At 38.9% G+C, this 16337-nt stretch overlaps 1 protein-coding gene across 8 annotated transcripts in view; it reads right to left on the bottom strand.

Moving 5' to 3' along the window:
- gramd1bb (GRAM domain containing 1Bb) overlaps positions 1-15484 on the bottom strand; it is a 109553-nt gene extending 94069 nt beyond the window's left edge. For 4 of the 8 annotated variants that reach the window (XM_026193660.1, XM_026193661.1, XM_026193663.1 and 1 more), the window contains exon 1: positions 15034-15484. The gene's annotated coding sequence lies outside the window, so the exon portion shown is untranslated. The remainder of the gene's footprint in view (positions 1-15033) is intronic. The other 4 variants (XM_026193662.1, XM_026193665.1, XM_026193666.1 and 1 more) reach the window with 2 other exon arrangements.
- Positions 15485-16337: the final 853 nt, after the last annotated feature.

Below are 16337 nucleotides of genomic sequence, written 5' to 3'. Positions count from 1 at the left end.
ATCGCTGAGCTTATGTGAGTGCGTGTGTAAAAGCAGCAGGATTTATATTTGACTACGATGACCTGGATGACTGAGAACCTTCACAGACAGATATATATTTTAGTTCTGCTGAGCCAAATAAGACAGGTCAGGGTGAAGAAGTGACAGCCAAAGAAAAGCTTACCACAAAACGGAGAAGTTATGACAAATCAGACTATAAGGCAAAAAGAAAGTGCAGCTTTATGGTTTCATGGACAAAAGAATTTCTGTGGCTGCAATATGACGAGCTAAATAACCAGGGCTGCACATAAGTGGTCCGCAGGTGCGCATTCGCTGTCAAAATAAAAAACACGCACAAGGGTTAGGGTTAAATTTAAAAACTGTACTTTTGAGTTAAAATATATATTTATAATTTTAATAAATGACAAATTAAAAAGGCATGAACATTTTTTTGTATCGAAAAAATATCGAACCGTGACACCAAAGTATCGAACCGAACCGAACCGTGAATTTTGTGTATCGTTGCACCCCTAATATATATATATATATATTTGGATTTAATAATCCAAAGATCAGTCGGTCTGACACATTGAATAACGGACAAATAGATGGTGTTATTGCACTACCAATCTCTATGTTGCTTTAGACTTGCCCATCAATGTTGCGGATATATTTAAGAACATGACAGATATGAAAATGTCATCACTGCAGCATTAACATTTTGTAGTAGGTTTGAGAGGAGGAAACTGGACTCCTCAGTCCAGTAGATATGCAAAAAAAGCTCCTCAGATGAGAAGCGAAACATCTTCAAGGAACTAAAGAAGTCTAGTTTCCTTCACTCAAACTACTAGGATCACCATGAATTGGATGACTGAAACCCTTCACCAGCTATTAAGGAAACATTAAGTAACTTTTTGTATCATGTTGTGTATCGCTGCTGGACGTCCCCCACTTATTCCAAAAGAACTTATCCAGCGAAAAAACTAAAGCTATGAAGTATATCAGAGAACAGCATTTACTTCAAATTGCTTAAAATTTAGGATCTCAGTCTTCAAATTCGTAGCTTCAGATTTTATGTGAAAACAGCCTTTTTGTGTCCATGTCTTAAAATATGTGGAATAAAAGTAAGCTTACTCTAGTTCCTTATGTCTATAGGAGGATGCTGATGATGTCTGTGTTGAGGCTTTGGCTGAGGAGGTGATGAAGATTTACGTGCTGGAGAACCAAGATGGGTCACTCAAACCTTGTGATGTAGGGATCGTTATTGAGGGCATAACTGTTCTCGGTAATCTCGGGATCTCAGCAGAGCCTGTTGCTATCTGTTGGGACTAGTCTATGCTGTGGATCTGAAATAAACCAACAATCTCAAATATTGCTTCGAGGTACTTCAAGAAGTGTTCCTGGAGCTGGATCCCACAAACCTTTCAGCCAAGGTTCAGAGACTGAAGAATCACCTTGTGCATTGTAGATGACTACATTTCAGAAAATGGGACTTTTTGAATGGATATCCATCAAAAGGTTAATGCATTGCCTTGATGTGATGTGATTTCCATTATAGAGAAAGCATTTTTGGAATAACAAAATCTCAAATATGTCAAAAAAGCAAAGGGAATTGTTCTAAAAAATAACCATAACCTGAAAGATGTTTTTCATACAGGCCAGTAGCCTGAGGGAGGGTCTAAGCTTGTTCTTGTGTTATCACAGTTCTTGTGTAATTTACTAGGAGATGGAACATAAACCATGAGCCTTTTTCATTATTTTGAGTGCTGCCAGCATTGCTGCAGAGGTTGGAGGCGTGGAGGGTCAGCCTGTCAGTGCTCAGACCACACGCCACACACTACATCAAATGGCTATCGTCCCAGAAGAACTTCTCTGAAGATAATGCACAAGAAAGCCCACAAACAGTTTGCTGTAGACAAGCAGACTAAGGCCCTGGATTACCTGTGGTCTGATGAGACCAAGACAAACCTATTTGGGGTTTGTGGCGGCATCCAAGTGAGGAGTACAAGTGTGTCTTGCCTACAGTCAAGCATGGTGGTGGGATGTCATTGTTTTGGGCTGCATGACTGCTGCTGGTACCTGAGAGCTACAGTTAAAGGAGGTAACCATGAATGCCAACATGTACTGTGACATACTCAAGCAGAGCATGGTCCCAACCCTTCAGAAACAGGGTCATAGGACAGTATTCCAACATGATAACAACCCCAAACACCCCCCCAAAAAGACCAGTGCCTTGCTAAATAAACTGAGTGTAAAAGTACTTGACTGCCCAAGCATGTCTCCAGACTTCAACCATATTGAGTTACTGAACTCAATTGAGTTATTTTGAGGTGACGGCAAATTTACTCTGTTATACAAGCTGTACACTGACTACATTACATTGTATCAAAGTGTCATATCTTCAGTGTTGTCCCATGAAAAGATATAACAAAATATTTATGTAGTCCCTTTTGTGAGATACTGTAAATGCAGGACTCGAAGGTAAATGAAAACTAACCTTTAACTAGTTTAAAAGCTCATGTACAAAAGTTGCAACATCCATACTCTTAACCAGAAGCATGAAGCACATGAGCGAATGAACACAGTAATGACAAACAGACACTCTGCCAAGGTCTGAACAGAGATCGAGGCTAAATATACAGGGAGTGCAGAATTATTAGGCAAGTTGTATTTTTGAGGAATAATTTTATTATTGAACAACAACCATGTTCTCAATGAACCCAAAAAATGCATTAATATCAAAGCTGAATGTTTTTGGAAGTAGTTTTTAGTTTGTTTTTAGTTTTAGCTATTTTAGGGGGATATCTGTATGTGCAGGTGACTATTACTGTGCATAATTATTAGGCAACTTAACAAAAAACAAATATATACCCATTTCAATTATTTATTTTTACCAGTGAAACCAATATAACATCTCCACATTCACAAATATACATTTCTGACATTCAAAAACAAAACAAAAACATATCAGCGACCAATATAGCCACCTTTCTTTGCAAGGACACTCAAAAGCCTGCCATCCATGGATTCTGTCAGTGTTTTGATCTGTTCACCATCAACATTGCGTGCAGCAGCAACCACAGCCTCCCAGACACTGTTCAGAGAGGTGTACTGTTTTCCCTCCTTGTAAATCTCACATTTGATGATGGACCACAGGTTCTCAATGGGGTTCAGATCAGGTGAACAAGGAGGCCATGTCATTAGTTTTTCTTCTTTTATACTCTTTCTTGCCAGCCACGCTGTGGAGTACTTGGACGCGTGTGATGGAGCATTGTCCTGCATGAAAATCATGTTTTTCTTGAAGGATGCAGACTTCTTCCTGTACCACTGCTTGAAGAAGGTGTCTTCCAGAAACTGGCAGTGGGACTGGGAGTTGAGCTCGACTCCATCCTCAACCCGAAAAGGCCCCACAAGCTCATCTTTGATGATACCAGCCCAAACCAGTACTCCACCTCCACCTTGCTGGCGTCTGAGTCGGACTGGAGCTCTCTGCCCTTTACCAATCCAGCCACGGGCCCATCCATCTGGCCCATCAAGACTCACTCTCATTTCATCAGTCCATAAAACCTTAGAAAAACCAGTCTTGAGATATTTCTTGGCCCAGTCTTGACGTTTCAGCTTGTGTGTCTTGTTCAGTGGTGGTCGTCTTTCAGCCTTTCTTACCTTGCCCATGTCTCTGAGTATTGCACACCTTGTGCTTTTGGGCACTCCAGTGATGTTGCAGCTCTGAAATATGGCCAAACTGGTGGCAAGTGGCATCTTGGCAGCTGCACGCTTGACTTTTCTCAGTTCATGGGCAGTTATTTTGCGCCTTGGTTTTTCCACACGCTTCTTGCGACCCTGTTGACTATTTTGAATGAAACGCTTGATTGTTCGATGATCACGCTTCAGAAGCTTTGCAATTTTGAGACTGCTGCATCCCTCTGCAAGATATCTCACTATTTTTGACTTTTCTGAGCCTGTCAAGTCCTTCTTTTGACCCATTTTGCCTAATAATTATGCACACCTGATATACGGTGTTGATGTCATTAGACCACACCCCTTCTCATTACAGAGATGCACATCACCTAATATGCTTAATTGGTAGTAGGCTTTGGAGCCTATACAGCTTGGAGTAAGACAACATGCATGAAGAGGATGATGTGGACAAAATACTCATTTGCCTAATAATTCTGCACTGCCTGTATACATGAGGTAATTAGAGGGAGTGGAAACACCTGGGGAACTAGACACAGCAGAAACCAGTCAAGATGATGAGACAGGGGAAGAAAAACTTGAGGTAAGTGAAATGAGACTGGGGGAAGTAACTACATGGGGAAACACATGACAAAGATTGCAAGGCGCTGAGGAGGCAAGGAAAATCTGAAAACACAACACAAACATTTAATACTAATGAACCTCCAAGTCTACAAAACATAACACGCCCTACAAAAGAAAAGAAAACTCTAAACAGAAGCTAAACCAGTAAATATTAACTAAAACACTAAAACTCAAAATGATAAAATCAAAGGCGGTGACATCGTCTTTTTGCTTCTATCAGCTTACAGGCCCATGCAATGACGTTGCCTCCACCATGTCTGACAGATAATGCGACATGCTTCAGATCGCGAGCTGTTTTCTTTTCCTGTTATTTTATACAAGTTAATCATGGTTTCATCTGTCCACAGACCTTTTTCATAACTCTGCAGGCTTTTTTAAATCGCTGCAGTTCCTGAACAAAAATGCTTGTAAACCCCCTTAAATTAACACTATGTGTCTGCATTTAAATCACCTGAAGTGCAGATTCTCTACTGTTTGATTTAAAATCCATTGTGGTGTTGGCTTATTAAAAAAATGCCAAAGAAACAACACAATATTTAAAATAAAGAAAAATCTTCAGAAATATAAAGGCCAAGAAAACAAAGCCTGAAATTACACCTATTTTTTTTTGTACTTGATATAAAATTGAATTATAAAGTCTTATTTCTCGGAGCTAGACGGATTAAGAACTCACCTTTCAGTCTTCAACACTCTGACTTATGCTCCACTTAGAGGGCTAATATTATGTGCTGCTGAACTGAAATGTGGGTTGTTTTCTTTGCTTCATTTCCGTCGAGTTAAAAAAACATTTAACTATTCAAGCTGTTGTTACTCACCCTGTTTATTCAAATGTTCTTGAGCATGCACTAGCCAATCAAATCATATTAGGCATATATATTAACTATCAAATGTGATGTTGCAACTAAGTTTTTTTAGATACAAGGTGCACAGTGTGAAATGCAATAAACTTATAAGACTTTGAAAATATCACAGTCTGTCGGTGTCTTAAGGCTTGGAGAGTTGTTGGTAATTTAGCTTTGGATATGTAGATGCAAACTGAGGATATAAGGTTGCTGTGCATATACTGTTAATAATATACAGAAAGGGAGTGATGCATAGGTTTTACAAGGCAATAAACTCAGCAACATGAAAGTACTAAGAATGTTTGATTACTTTGTGAGAACTTCATCAAAAAGGTCTCAAAGTGATGTTGCCCAGCTTGACATTTTCTAATATAAACGCTCATCATTTTCTACATCTGACATTTTTTCCATAATGTCCTTCGTAAACGTAAATCTCTCGCTATGCAGGTCCAGATGAAACTTGCTTCAAATGAGACCTTTGATAATAATAATATAAAAGAGGAATGTGTTTTCTGGATTTTTGGTTGATATTTTGTCTCTTGATGAAGAGGAAATTAGCATAAAATTAAGAAAAGATTCTTATTTTCCTTTTAAGTGAGCAAGCTTACAAATTATGTTAGAAACTACAAGAGAAGAAGCTGGTATAAATTACAAAACTTATATAAAAAGCTAATTTTTAAATACATTTTGACATTAGACGGTGAAACTTTTTGTCTTTGTTGGCACACACTTCCTAAACTAAACTCGAGAAAACAGAAGTTGAATTGCTATATTTAATCACACTGGGGTCTGACATCTATCCAGAGGCTATTATTTATGAGCAAGCGTGTGCCGTCTACCTTGATTTTTAAGTGCAGAGAAAAAGCTGTGACATGTGATTAAGGAGCAACTGCCAGGCGAGAATAGCCATCTGGAAACAGCTACAAGTAGGTAATTAGTCCTGAAAAAAACACACACCCTTCCAGCTGCAGAAGAAGAAAATACATTGAATATATTTAGCTCCTCTGAGGACCACAGAGATGCTGCTCATTAGCAGTTAATGGAAAAATGTTTTACTTTTCGACAGCAGTCAGGTTTCTTTGAATCAATATGCCCAATGCAACCCTTCTGTGGCCACTAAAATTACCTACACATGATATTGAATTGTAAGACAACACACAGTGAATCAGTTCATTGTATTCTCTTTCTGTTTCTATGACTATATAGATAGAAAACAATGGGATGAAGTTTAAAAGCATCTTTTACCATAAGACAACAGATGGCATGGTTTCTTATTCCAGAAACTTGGGAATCCATGCAATTTGTTATGCAGATTTCACTACTCAGAAATGATTACCTTCCAAATATCCATTGAGACCAGCTGCAATCTTTTCACAATAGGATTCCAATAGCTTGGAAAATCAGTACTGTGCTGGCAGTCTATGATCTATAGTGCACATTAAAAAGAGAAGAGTGATCTTAAGAGAAAAGAGAAGTTTAATAAAAACCGCAGCAACAGCTGCCAATTCATGCTAACTATCCCCTAAAAACGGTTAAAATCAAGCGACATCATTAAACACAGACCCACAGTTTAAATGCGAAGCTCTATTTTTTGGTCTTTGAAAGTGGCACAAAAATCTGTGTTTTTAATACAAATCACTCATCCCACATAGGCGGAAAAGGCAACTGTGAAGCTTATTGTTTGCTGCTCAATGGAGAGCCAAGGCTCTAGCCTGTGTAGAATAATAGGGGTTTTAATAGATTCAAAAAGTGCAAAGCTTATCAGTGACAAGTATTAAAATGCCCACAGAAACCAGTCTTGCAGCTTAATCCACAACACAGCACACATTCAAAGTTTCCTTTGTATTGCATCAAAAAGCCCTCTCTCTCACTGATATACAAAAATTTCAAGCTTACTCCACGTTAAGTTTGTCTTTCATCTTTCTGACCTGTCATACTTAAAGTAATACATGAAAAAATATTGTTAAATGGATAGCTATGTTGGATCACTTTCAGTCTCTGTGACTAATATGATGGAGTATCAGTTTTTAAAGAAGTCACAGTCAAAAATTATAAAGAGGCATTCTTTAAATCTAAAGAAAAAGAAAACCTCCCTAGTGAGGTTTCTACACAAAGCCTTCTACTACATGGGCACGCCAAATAAAAGCCTGCTGAACTGACTTAATTTGTTCACACACATCTGTCAGCAAAATAAGTGCCCCATGAGACAGAATGAAAATGAAGTGATTGCGTCCCTTTGATCTCATATGGTTACGCATATGAGCACACAGTACGTATCTAAACCTATCCAAAGGCCATATGGAAGTAGCCTACCATCTCCAGACAAATGCACAAGTATGAATTAGGGTGGAGTTAAGTTTTGATTTTCAAGTGGCATTACCAACGCGTGCACAACACCGTGCCTCTGTAATCAGTGTGTGACACAGCACTGAGCGATGGGAAAGAACACGGACTACAACGTGCAGTAATGTCAGTCATCTCGGTGGACTCCAGAGATAAGTGGAGAAACAGTTGTGACTGACCTGTCACTTGCAAGGGCGGCTAGAAGTCTGCCTCAATGAGAGGAGGGACGAGGCTCATTATGCTAGAACAAATGAAGCATGAGCTGTCAGAATCTGTCTGACTGCCAGGCTAATACGGACCATAGCAAACCAAAATTCCTGCCTACAGTGAAAGACATTTCATAATTTTACTGTGATTATCTTTTTCTTTTGAAATAATATTTATATGTAATATGGAATAGTGTCTCCCTTTGCTTTGGATGCATTTGACAGCTGCCATTCTGCATCAGTTTTACAGAAATCTGTCTCTGCAAGAACCCCAGTGTCACAGCTTTAAGCTACTATAGTAGTATAACAGTGCTAAAGCATGAAAAACATGACATATAAAAGCATGTAGTGATATGAAGTGCAATACATGGTAAAAGGTTATAGAATTTGTTACTGTTTTGATACAACATATAAAATCTCTGATAAACTACGTGAAATACTGGTTCTGTTGTTTTCAGTGCTGTTTCTGGAAATCCTTACCCTCTGTTGTATTTCCCAGCTATCAACTATATGTTCTGGTGACTGTTACTGACAGAAACAAATTCTCCCATTTCATAGCTCATACGAAATGAATTAATAAATCACAAAGCCTCCTATGGCTCAAAATATCTAAATCTGAGGTCTAATCTTTGACTCCAAGCTTTATTTTGACACATGAGTTGCCATGGCGTGCTTTTTTTTCAGCTTAAGAAAAAGTATCATTTATGATTATTTTTTCTCTCTACTCAGGTATCCTCCAAAACTCCAACACCTACATTTAGTCTCAGATGAGAGACGACCACATCACTTCCTTTCTTGCTACATTACACCAAATATCTGTTTGCTATAGAACTGATTCTAAACTTTTTATAAACACTTTTAAAACTTTGAATGGCTTTCTACTTACCTACATCACAGATTTACTTTACTTGTGAACTGGGCTGCTGCCTACATTCCTCAATTACCTTTCTAATTGCACCCTTAGTCCCCCCCATTCCCTGCAGCTGTGGGACTCTTTAGTGCTAACTTAGTTTAGCAAACTCAAATCACTCCTCGTAACTTTCTTTCACAGGAAGACTCTTTCTTTCTTTCTTTCTTTCTTTCTTTCTTTCTTTCTTTCTTTCTTTCTTTCTTTCTTTCTTTCTTTCTTTCTTTGTACAGTAAAGTGATTGCTCATCTTCTTTTATATTCCTCCTTACATCTGTTTTTAATTTTACTGGTTATTATTTTATTCACACAGTTCTTTTCTTTAGGTTTCAAGCACTAGTTTTATTATTTTATTGTTTGTTTGTTTTTGCTCTAACAGTGTTGAACTCTATTTTATGCTCTATTTTTATGGTTTTACTGTTTGTTATACAAATATTGTTGCAAATACAAAAACAGTCACTGAAAGGCCACCTTCATTTGATATCCAAATGCTCACATTTCACTGAACTTGCATTGAAATACATGAAATAGTCAAAAACTGAGAAATGTAAGTACACAGATATGCAATCCCTGGTAAGTTCCAGACTCTCGTTACATGTCCTTTTCATTTAAGGGTTTATTAATGGAGTCATATGAAAGTAAAAATGCAATAAAGATCAATAAGACAGAGACTTTGTGACAGATATTACATTCTTAAAAATAGCGTAAAATGAATAAGAGCTTAGGTTTTATTGTATTGCTTATGGATATGTGAAGCATGCTGTAGGAGTTTTAGACACACTCATTACATTTGCTCAGCAGCCAAGTGGACCACAGTTGGATAGTTTGAGCTGTGTCACAGTGTTGGAGCCAACACTGTCATTACTGAGGACCATCTCGTTAAAATGGACAGCTGTGTGTATGAGGCCTGCTTGTAATCTTGTAGATACCTGGTGGGCTCTACATATAAGCTCCTATAAGTCCCGTCTGACATGTTTGAGCTGCATACTGAATATTCTCCGTGTGTTTTCTTTTCTGCTGTCAAAGATCCTACACACAGATCCTCTCACTTGCATCTTTAAATACTTACTAAAGCCTGGCTGTGGAATAATGCAACACTGATGTAAAGTCTATTATGTTAATTGAGGAGAATTTCTTGATAACAGTTGCCCTCTCCTTGCTTTGTTTTATTGGTCACGAAAAACACGTTTCTCTGTAATCAAATGAAAAATGGTTTAGAAGACGGAAAGCAATAAAAAACAGGTATAGTGAAAAGTAATAAACAGTTATTCTTACAAAGCTTCCTCGGAGGACACAGTTCAGCGAAATAGCCAAATGAGCAGGATACAACCACAGACACAAGGACTAAGGGTCATTAAATATCACCCAAGACAAGGAACACAGCGACAGACTGACATCAAACAAAAAGAAGCAGAAAACAGGAGACAATTTTTAAGACAAGCTGTAACAGGAAAGGTTGCTGTCAGTGGCAATCTTGAGGGACTGGATACAGATGAAGCACAGAAAAGAGGAAAACTGCAGTGCAGGGCCTACACAAGGCACTGAGTGCACAATGCTCACAATATTTATGATGATTAGTGAGCAACTTTTTTTTAATGGCTTAATATATTCCAAATCTGATTGACCAAAGCCACTAGCAATTTTAATGATCCCCCAACGCAAACTAAATATTAAACACTGTTAAAGCTTCTAAAAGAGGGTGTCATCCAACAGTGTTGGAGGCTGGTCTAACTGGAAAACAGAGGATAGCAGGGGTTAGGCGCTCAAGGGGAGAACACACTTAAAAGCTAATGTTTTATGATGTTTCCAACCAGTTTCCCCTTTGTCAGTTTTTTTACATTTATCTTTAAAAATGCTGAGGTCGCTAATTGATTCATTTTGTTGCCAGTTTAAGTAACTGCAATTATATTTTTTTCAGCTCTTTCAAGGGCAAACCCTTAAATGCTTCTACAAAATTTACACTCATCCCTTCAGTAGTTATTTTATGCAGACGCATGAATATTGCCCTCATGGTGGTACTGGAGGTCAAATCAGGGAACGAATAAAATCATTAGGATTAATTATCTCTTTCTCCTGAGTCTCTAGACCTAATCTCCTTCCTCCTCTTTTCACATCACCATTCTCATCATCGAGTGTTGAAATTTGGCACATCCCACAGATTTTGTGTAACAACAGGCCTGCCATTAATTATGCTAATTCTGCTTTTGGGGCTGTAAAGCTAAATCTGCCTGGGCAGCTTTTAGCACGATAAATATCCACTCCATTATAGCTGACATGCTATGGTTTAGACCGCTCTATTATGTGTGCAATAAATGTCTACAGATTATCTAGTAAGCAGGAAAGGATGTCATTTAGTATTACAGCAAATAGTTCAATGCACAGAAAACACAGACAGTCATTTGTGAAAGGTGATTGTGACGCTGATGTGCAATCTAAATGTTTAAAGAAACCTGCAAATTTCTGTAGTTAAATGGTCTCCAGGACAGGACAGGAAATAACTGCTGCTTGCAGAATACAAAAATAAAAATGTTTTCCTCATGTAAGCGTCATGATGACAGTTGCTAATTATTGCATGTGCTGTGCCCACCCCCTGGTTTTTGTTTTTGTCTCATCTTCCCTCTGGTGTGACATACAAGCAGTTAGTTTTGCTTGCAAGTTGGCTGCTAATTTCCCTGAGGTAAAGCAAGTTGCTTCCTTGCATTAGCTAAACACTTATTCAGTTTTATCATTTCAGCTTTGTTGGATAAAAAACAATGAGATTAGACAGTGAGAACTGAACTAATATGGAGCGTAATAATATCCGGGACGCTCATAACCAAAAGTGAACTGTAATTGTGGGAAAATGAAAACAGGAACAAGACAATCATTTAGCATTCATTTCACATATTAATGCTTAAATATGATGCATAAGTACAGCTTAATATTGCAGTAAAGATTCTTCAGTATCAACTGATCTGATCTGTCCTCTCTCACTAGGAAAAAGGAAAGTTCTGTCGTTGCTCTGATCTAGCTCAAAGGAACAAAATCTATAGTTTGATTTCCACTGAACTCATTTCACTCTATTATGTTGCCACAAGAAAAAAAACTAATGTCACCTGCACAGAAAAAAGCAGGTGACATTCTGTCAACAAACAGGAACCACATATACATATAACTGATGCTACACTTGTAATGAATCAAAAATGTGAACTGAACGATTTCTGCAAATCAGAATTGATTCACTATGTGAAAGTAACTAGGAAAAAACATGTCTCGATGAATTGTGAAACAGAAGTAGCATGTGTGAAATAAATCTTCATTAAAGGAAGTCAATAAGTAATTCAATATGTTGAAGGAGTAGGTACTAATTAAACACCGGACGATATATACTCAGCGTGTCTCCCAAGATGTTAAGTCCGTCAGGCTTACAATAACACCTGCTAATACCAGTAAAACATGCCAACTATGCAAGCGCTCTGTCAGAGCAGGTGATTAGTTGAAGAATGCAAACCAAGAGTTCAGACGTTACAGTTTGAAATGAGACCAACAAAGAATGCTGGATTTGATCATTTTGACACCTGGCATTATGTGCCAGGTGCCTTTAAAGACTTTAAAGTTAAACACCAGTACGTATGTAATATGTAACCACAAAGTGTCAAACCACAGAATTCAATTTAGACTTATAAACAATCATGCTGGAAAGCATCATGCAAAATTAAGAACGTGGATGCTGTCCAGATGGCACTGGGAGTCAAAACAATGAAATGCTGCTGCTCACAGAACGGTGGCAGGGAGTAAGGACTAAAAGAGATAACAAGCAGAAACCAGGATAAAGATGTGGTTATTTCTTCCACGGAACACATAAAAACCACTCAGACTCAGAACAAGACCTGACTACAGCTCATAGTGCTGCTGTACTATGACAAAATAAAGTGCAATACAGTAGTTACAGTAATAACTGCAGTTGCTTATAGTTAGCACTGCTGTCTCAAAGCAAGAGGGGTCTTGGGTTCAAACCCAGGTTTGGTCCGTTTGAGTAGCGTCTGCAGGTTTTTCTTCTGCCGGTGGAAAAAGAAGCCCAGGTAATAATACCTTGTCAGCCCTGGACACACATTTCCAGTGTTTTAGAAAACAAATACACCTTCTAGTGTTTATTGTTAATGACTAAATATAATTAAAATATAACACCTGCATTGGCACATGTATTATTATAGCATTATGGGCTCAGCAGGACATAGTCTGCAAGACAAAAAACACTCAATCCAGAGCAAAAGGTCAAATTCAAAGCGTAACCATGAACCTCTGCTTTTCATCTGACCACATACCGTGCTTTCATAAAGTAACTGGTTTTCATTGCAGTGACTACAGTTCCCCTGCTTTGTGATGTTTGTCGGACAGACGGGAAGCCGATGTGTTTTTAATCTAGAGCTAATAGTGTGAGTTTCAATATGGGCACTAGAGAGCACGAGAGTGACTCTGGGAATCCAATGGGAAGCAATCCAACATCAATCTTCATTCTGAGACAGTCAGTGAATGCTAAAAATAAACACATTAAGCTGACATTGACAAAATGCCACAGTTTGAACTATGAACCTGGAGGTGCCTCCTATACAAAGAGGAAAGCACATAATGTTGAGACCAAGCACAGAAATCTGATGGTCAACTGTTTGGGTGACAGAGCGATAATATACTGTGGCAACTAATAGAGATGAGAGGGGAGGATAAGCAAAATCACAGAAGTTCCAAGTTACAGCTTTGTACAGTCCTACAGGTGAGGTAATTAACTGGAATCTAACATCTGGTTTGCCATGTCTGCTAAATATTTAATTAGCTGAAAGTATAGTATTTCAAGTGGGTAAGCATGCAGAGGGTCTTGGTGCTGTTTGAGTTTGCTGGGGCTATTCTTATCTGTGTATATCAGTGAACACAACTATGATAAAGGCTAGCACTGGGTGCAGTACTTGTGAACGGTCTATATTGGTGGTAAAATTCTGCTCACTAAAAATGGATGAAAATTGATTAAGTTGATACTTTAATTTTTTTTATTTTTTTTTACGGTCAAGATTTGGTCCTCAGTTTAATTTTTGTCGAATCAGCTGTGATTACAAATACATAAAATGTGAGTTTCTTTCTCATTTCTACCTCTTCATATATTTTTGTTGACTGTCTTCACATTCCAGCAAATACTTATGCGGTGTGCAAGTTTATCCTGCTATTAATTACTATCAGCAATTTATCAGCATCTGCTCTGAACACTAACACTGTGATGACATCAGGTACAAGACAGGAGACAGTGTTTGCGTGCATGTACAGTCTGTCTGGTTGTGTTTGTGCATTTGTGACAGCAAGGACAGCTGAAAGTGAACGTGAGTGAGTTATTACACAGACCAAGCTCGCGTATTCAGCCATTGTTTCTGATGCAAACTTCCCCACATTGAAAAATCGCAGATTTTCAATAGATATTACAAGACTGTCATCTATTTTTCTAAGGAAATTAAACAATACATTCCCAACGGTGTTAGCTGCTTGAGAGAAGCTAGCACATTGTGTAGAGAGTATTGGTTTATAAGAAAGGCTGGCAACTGGCCAGCAACTAAGTAAGTGAGTTTGGTGTTAATCCTGAGTCGCAGGGATTTCTAATTACAGGAGAAAAATGTGAATAAGATCAAAACGTACAATCTTCAAATGTACTATAGAAACTGCTCTTTGGTGAGTGGCACAGAATGCATATGAACATTTATTGCATGGCTGAATATCTTTTTTTGCAGTGAATAAATTAATACACTGTGTTTGTATAGCTTTTGTTGTACTCTACGACACATTTATCAGGTGTGTTTTGTTGTCCCTACAATCAAAAGCACACAGATAACGGAACTCTCTCAGGTTCGTATCACAGTTAGTGCTAAACCTTGCAAATAATAGTGTCTATAATCTGAAACACAACACCTGCTTCTGTTGCAGTGTGTGCCATCATGATTTATAAGTCTGCACAGAAGAACAGCAGCATCAGTTTAATCTATAAAGGGTAGCTGGTTGAATGGTTGAAAAAGTCCAGGTGGTTGCAGAGTCAGGAGAAAAGGTGCTGGCACCAGGTCACAGCCCGTCTGCCGTCAACAAACTCGCTCTGGACCTCAGCTTAATCTTAATCTAATATATACAAGTCAGCTAGAGAGAAAGGAAAAAAAACTAATTAAAAGCTCCACTATTTGAACCTTGTGAAATAACTTCACTCTGATAAGGTGCTGATGTGGTGGTGATTGAGCCACAGTACTTCCTGTCCTCACATTCCCTTTGGCACTGCCCATGAACTAACATTTCAGGCACACTTGCATGCACATTTTCATTTTGCACATTCATTCAAACACATTCAAAGCAAACAGTGCAGCTGAACACAAGTACGAGCATGCAGCTTTAGCAAAAAAAAAGAAAAGAAAGAAAGAAAAAAAGAGCTGACATACGTTGCCTCAGTGAGTGATGTGAGGACTCATTCCTGGGTGAGAGTCAGAGATCAGTCTGCCAGAGCCATCTGTCAAGCAGGCTGGGTACAAAGGAAGTAGGAGCAAGTGTCCCTCTCCCTCCTTCCTGTGCGTCTCTCTTGCTTCACAACAAAGTCCCGTGTTGCGTTGGAGAAGAGAGCAGCACTCCACGAGCCGGGGAATCCTCTGTCAGACTAAAGCCAATTTAAAGCAGTTTAAATCCCAGATGAGAAGATGGAGCGATGCACCTCCCTCTTCTTCAGGAACGACGACTTGCTACCGCACAGCTCAAAACCCCCTCTCTCGGTTTCTTCGGTCTCCTTCTCCGCTCTCTTTCTCTCCCCTTCCTGATCCTGCTCCACTTGTACGTTCGCTTGCTCTCTCTCACTCTGGCATGCATTTTTATCCACTGTGGCTCAAGCCCCCACAGGCACGCATACACACACACTGCACTCTCCACACAAACATATGCAAATAACAGAGATAAACAAACACACCAAGAAAAAAGAAAAACTCCTGTCAGCTTCTTTAGAGTATTTGTCTTCAATGTAACTGGTTACTTCCTGCTGTTATGCAATCGAACGCGTGCTCCTGTGTTTTATTCGTGCTATCGACATGTTCTGAAACATAGCACAATATGAAGATAAACAGGGGCTCCTTGGACTATGAAAAATACAAGGTTGGCGTGTTTGCTGAATTAAATGGGATTATACTCAAGCTTTGATTTGTGGGTGAGAAAAGCTCACATGTTCAACTACGGGCAACGTGTGTGAAGGGATCTAGACTGAACCGAGCATGTTTTTTCCTAATTTAAAAAACTAATATGAAGTGAATGTGGACGAATGAACTTGGAAAAGCTGTTTTCCCACCATCACATAAAAAAGAGCTAAACTGTATGCGTGTCCCTGTTCACATAAACCTATCGTAAGCCTGATTCGATGCTCTCTAGAGATGTTCTATTTTGAGCGTTCAGTCGTAACGCACAACAGAAGAAAGAGGACAGCAAAGCGCTATTATGAGAATCTCCCCTAAAACTACCCTTCCCCCAACACCAACACCACTTCTGCCACCACCTCCCCATCTCCCTCCCTCTATGCTGAACATCTCCATGGTTTAAGGGGATAGCAGCAGGAGGGAAGGAGGAACATAGTTTTCGGAGAGATATAAATAGTGCTGGAGTGACCTGATCCATTAGCGCTTTGGTGGAGAAAGGTCCAGGCGGCCAAACACAGTGCCTGCTTGTAATAACAAGTGGGCTTGGAAACTGATCAGATCAATTTAGAAGG

This window comes from Astatotilapia calliptera, chromosome 14 (assembly GCF_900246225.1).
Source record: "Astatotilapia calliptera chromosome 14, fAstCal1.2, whole genome shotgun sequence".
NCBI classification, from domain to species: domain Eukaryota; kingdom Metazoa; phylum Chordata; class Actinopteri; order Cichliformes; family Cichlidae; genus Astatotilapia; species Astatotilapia calliptera.
The sequence above is the reverse complement of the archived record's forward strand: the minus strand, read 5'-3'. Positions and strand labels throughout refer to the sequence as shown.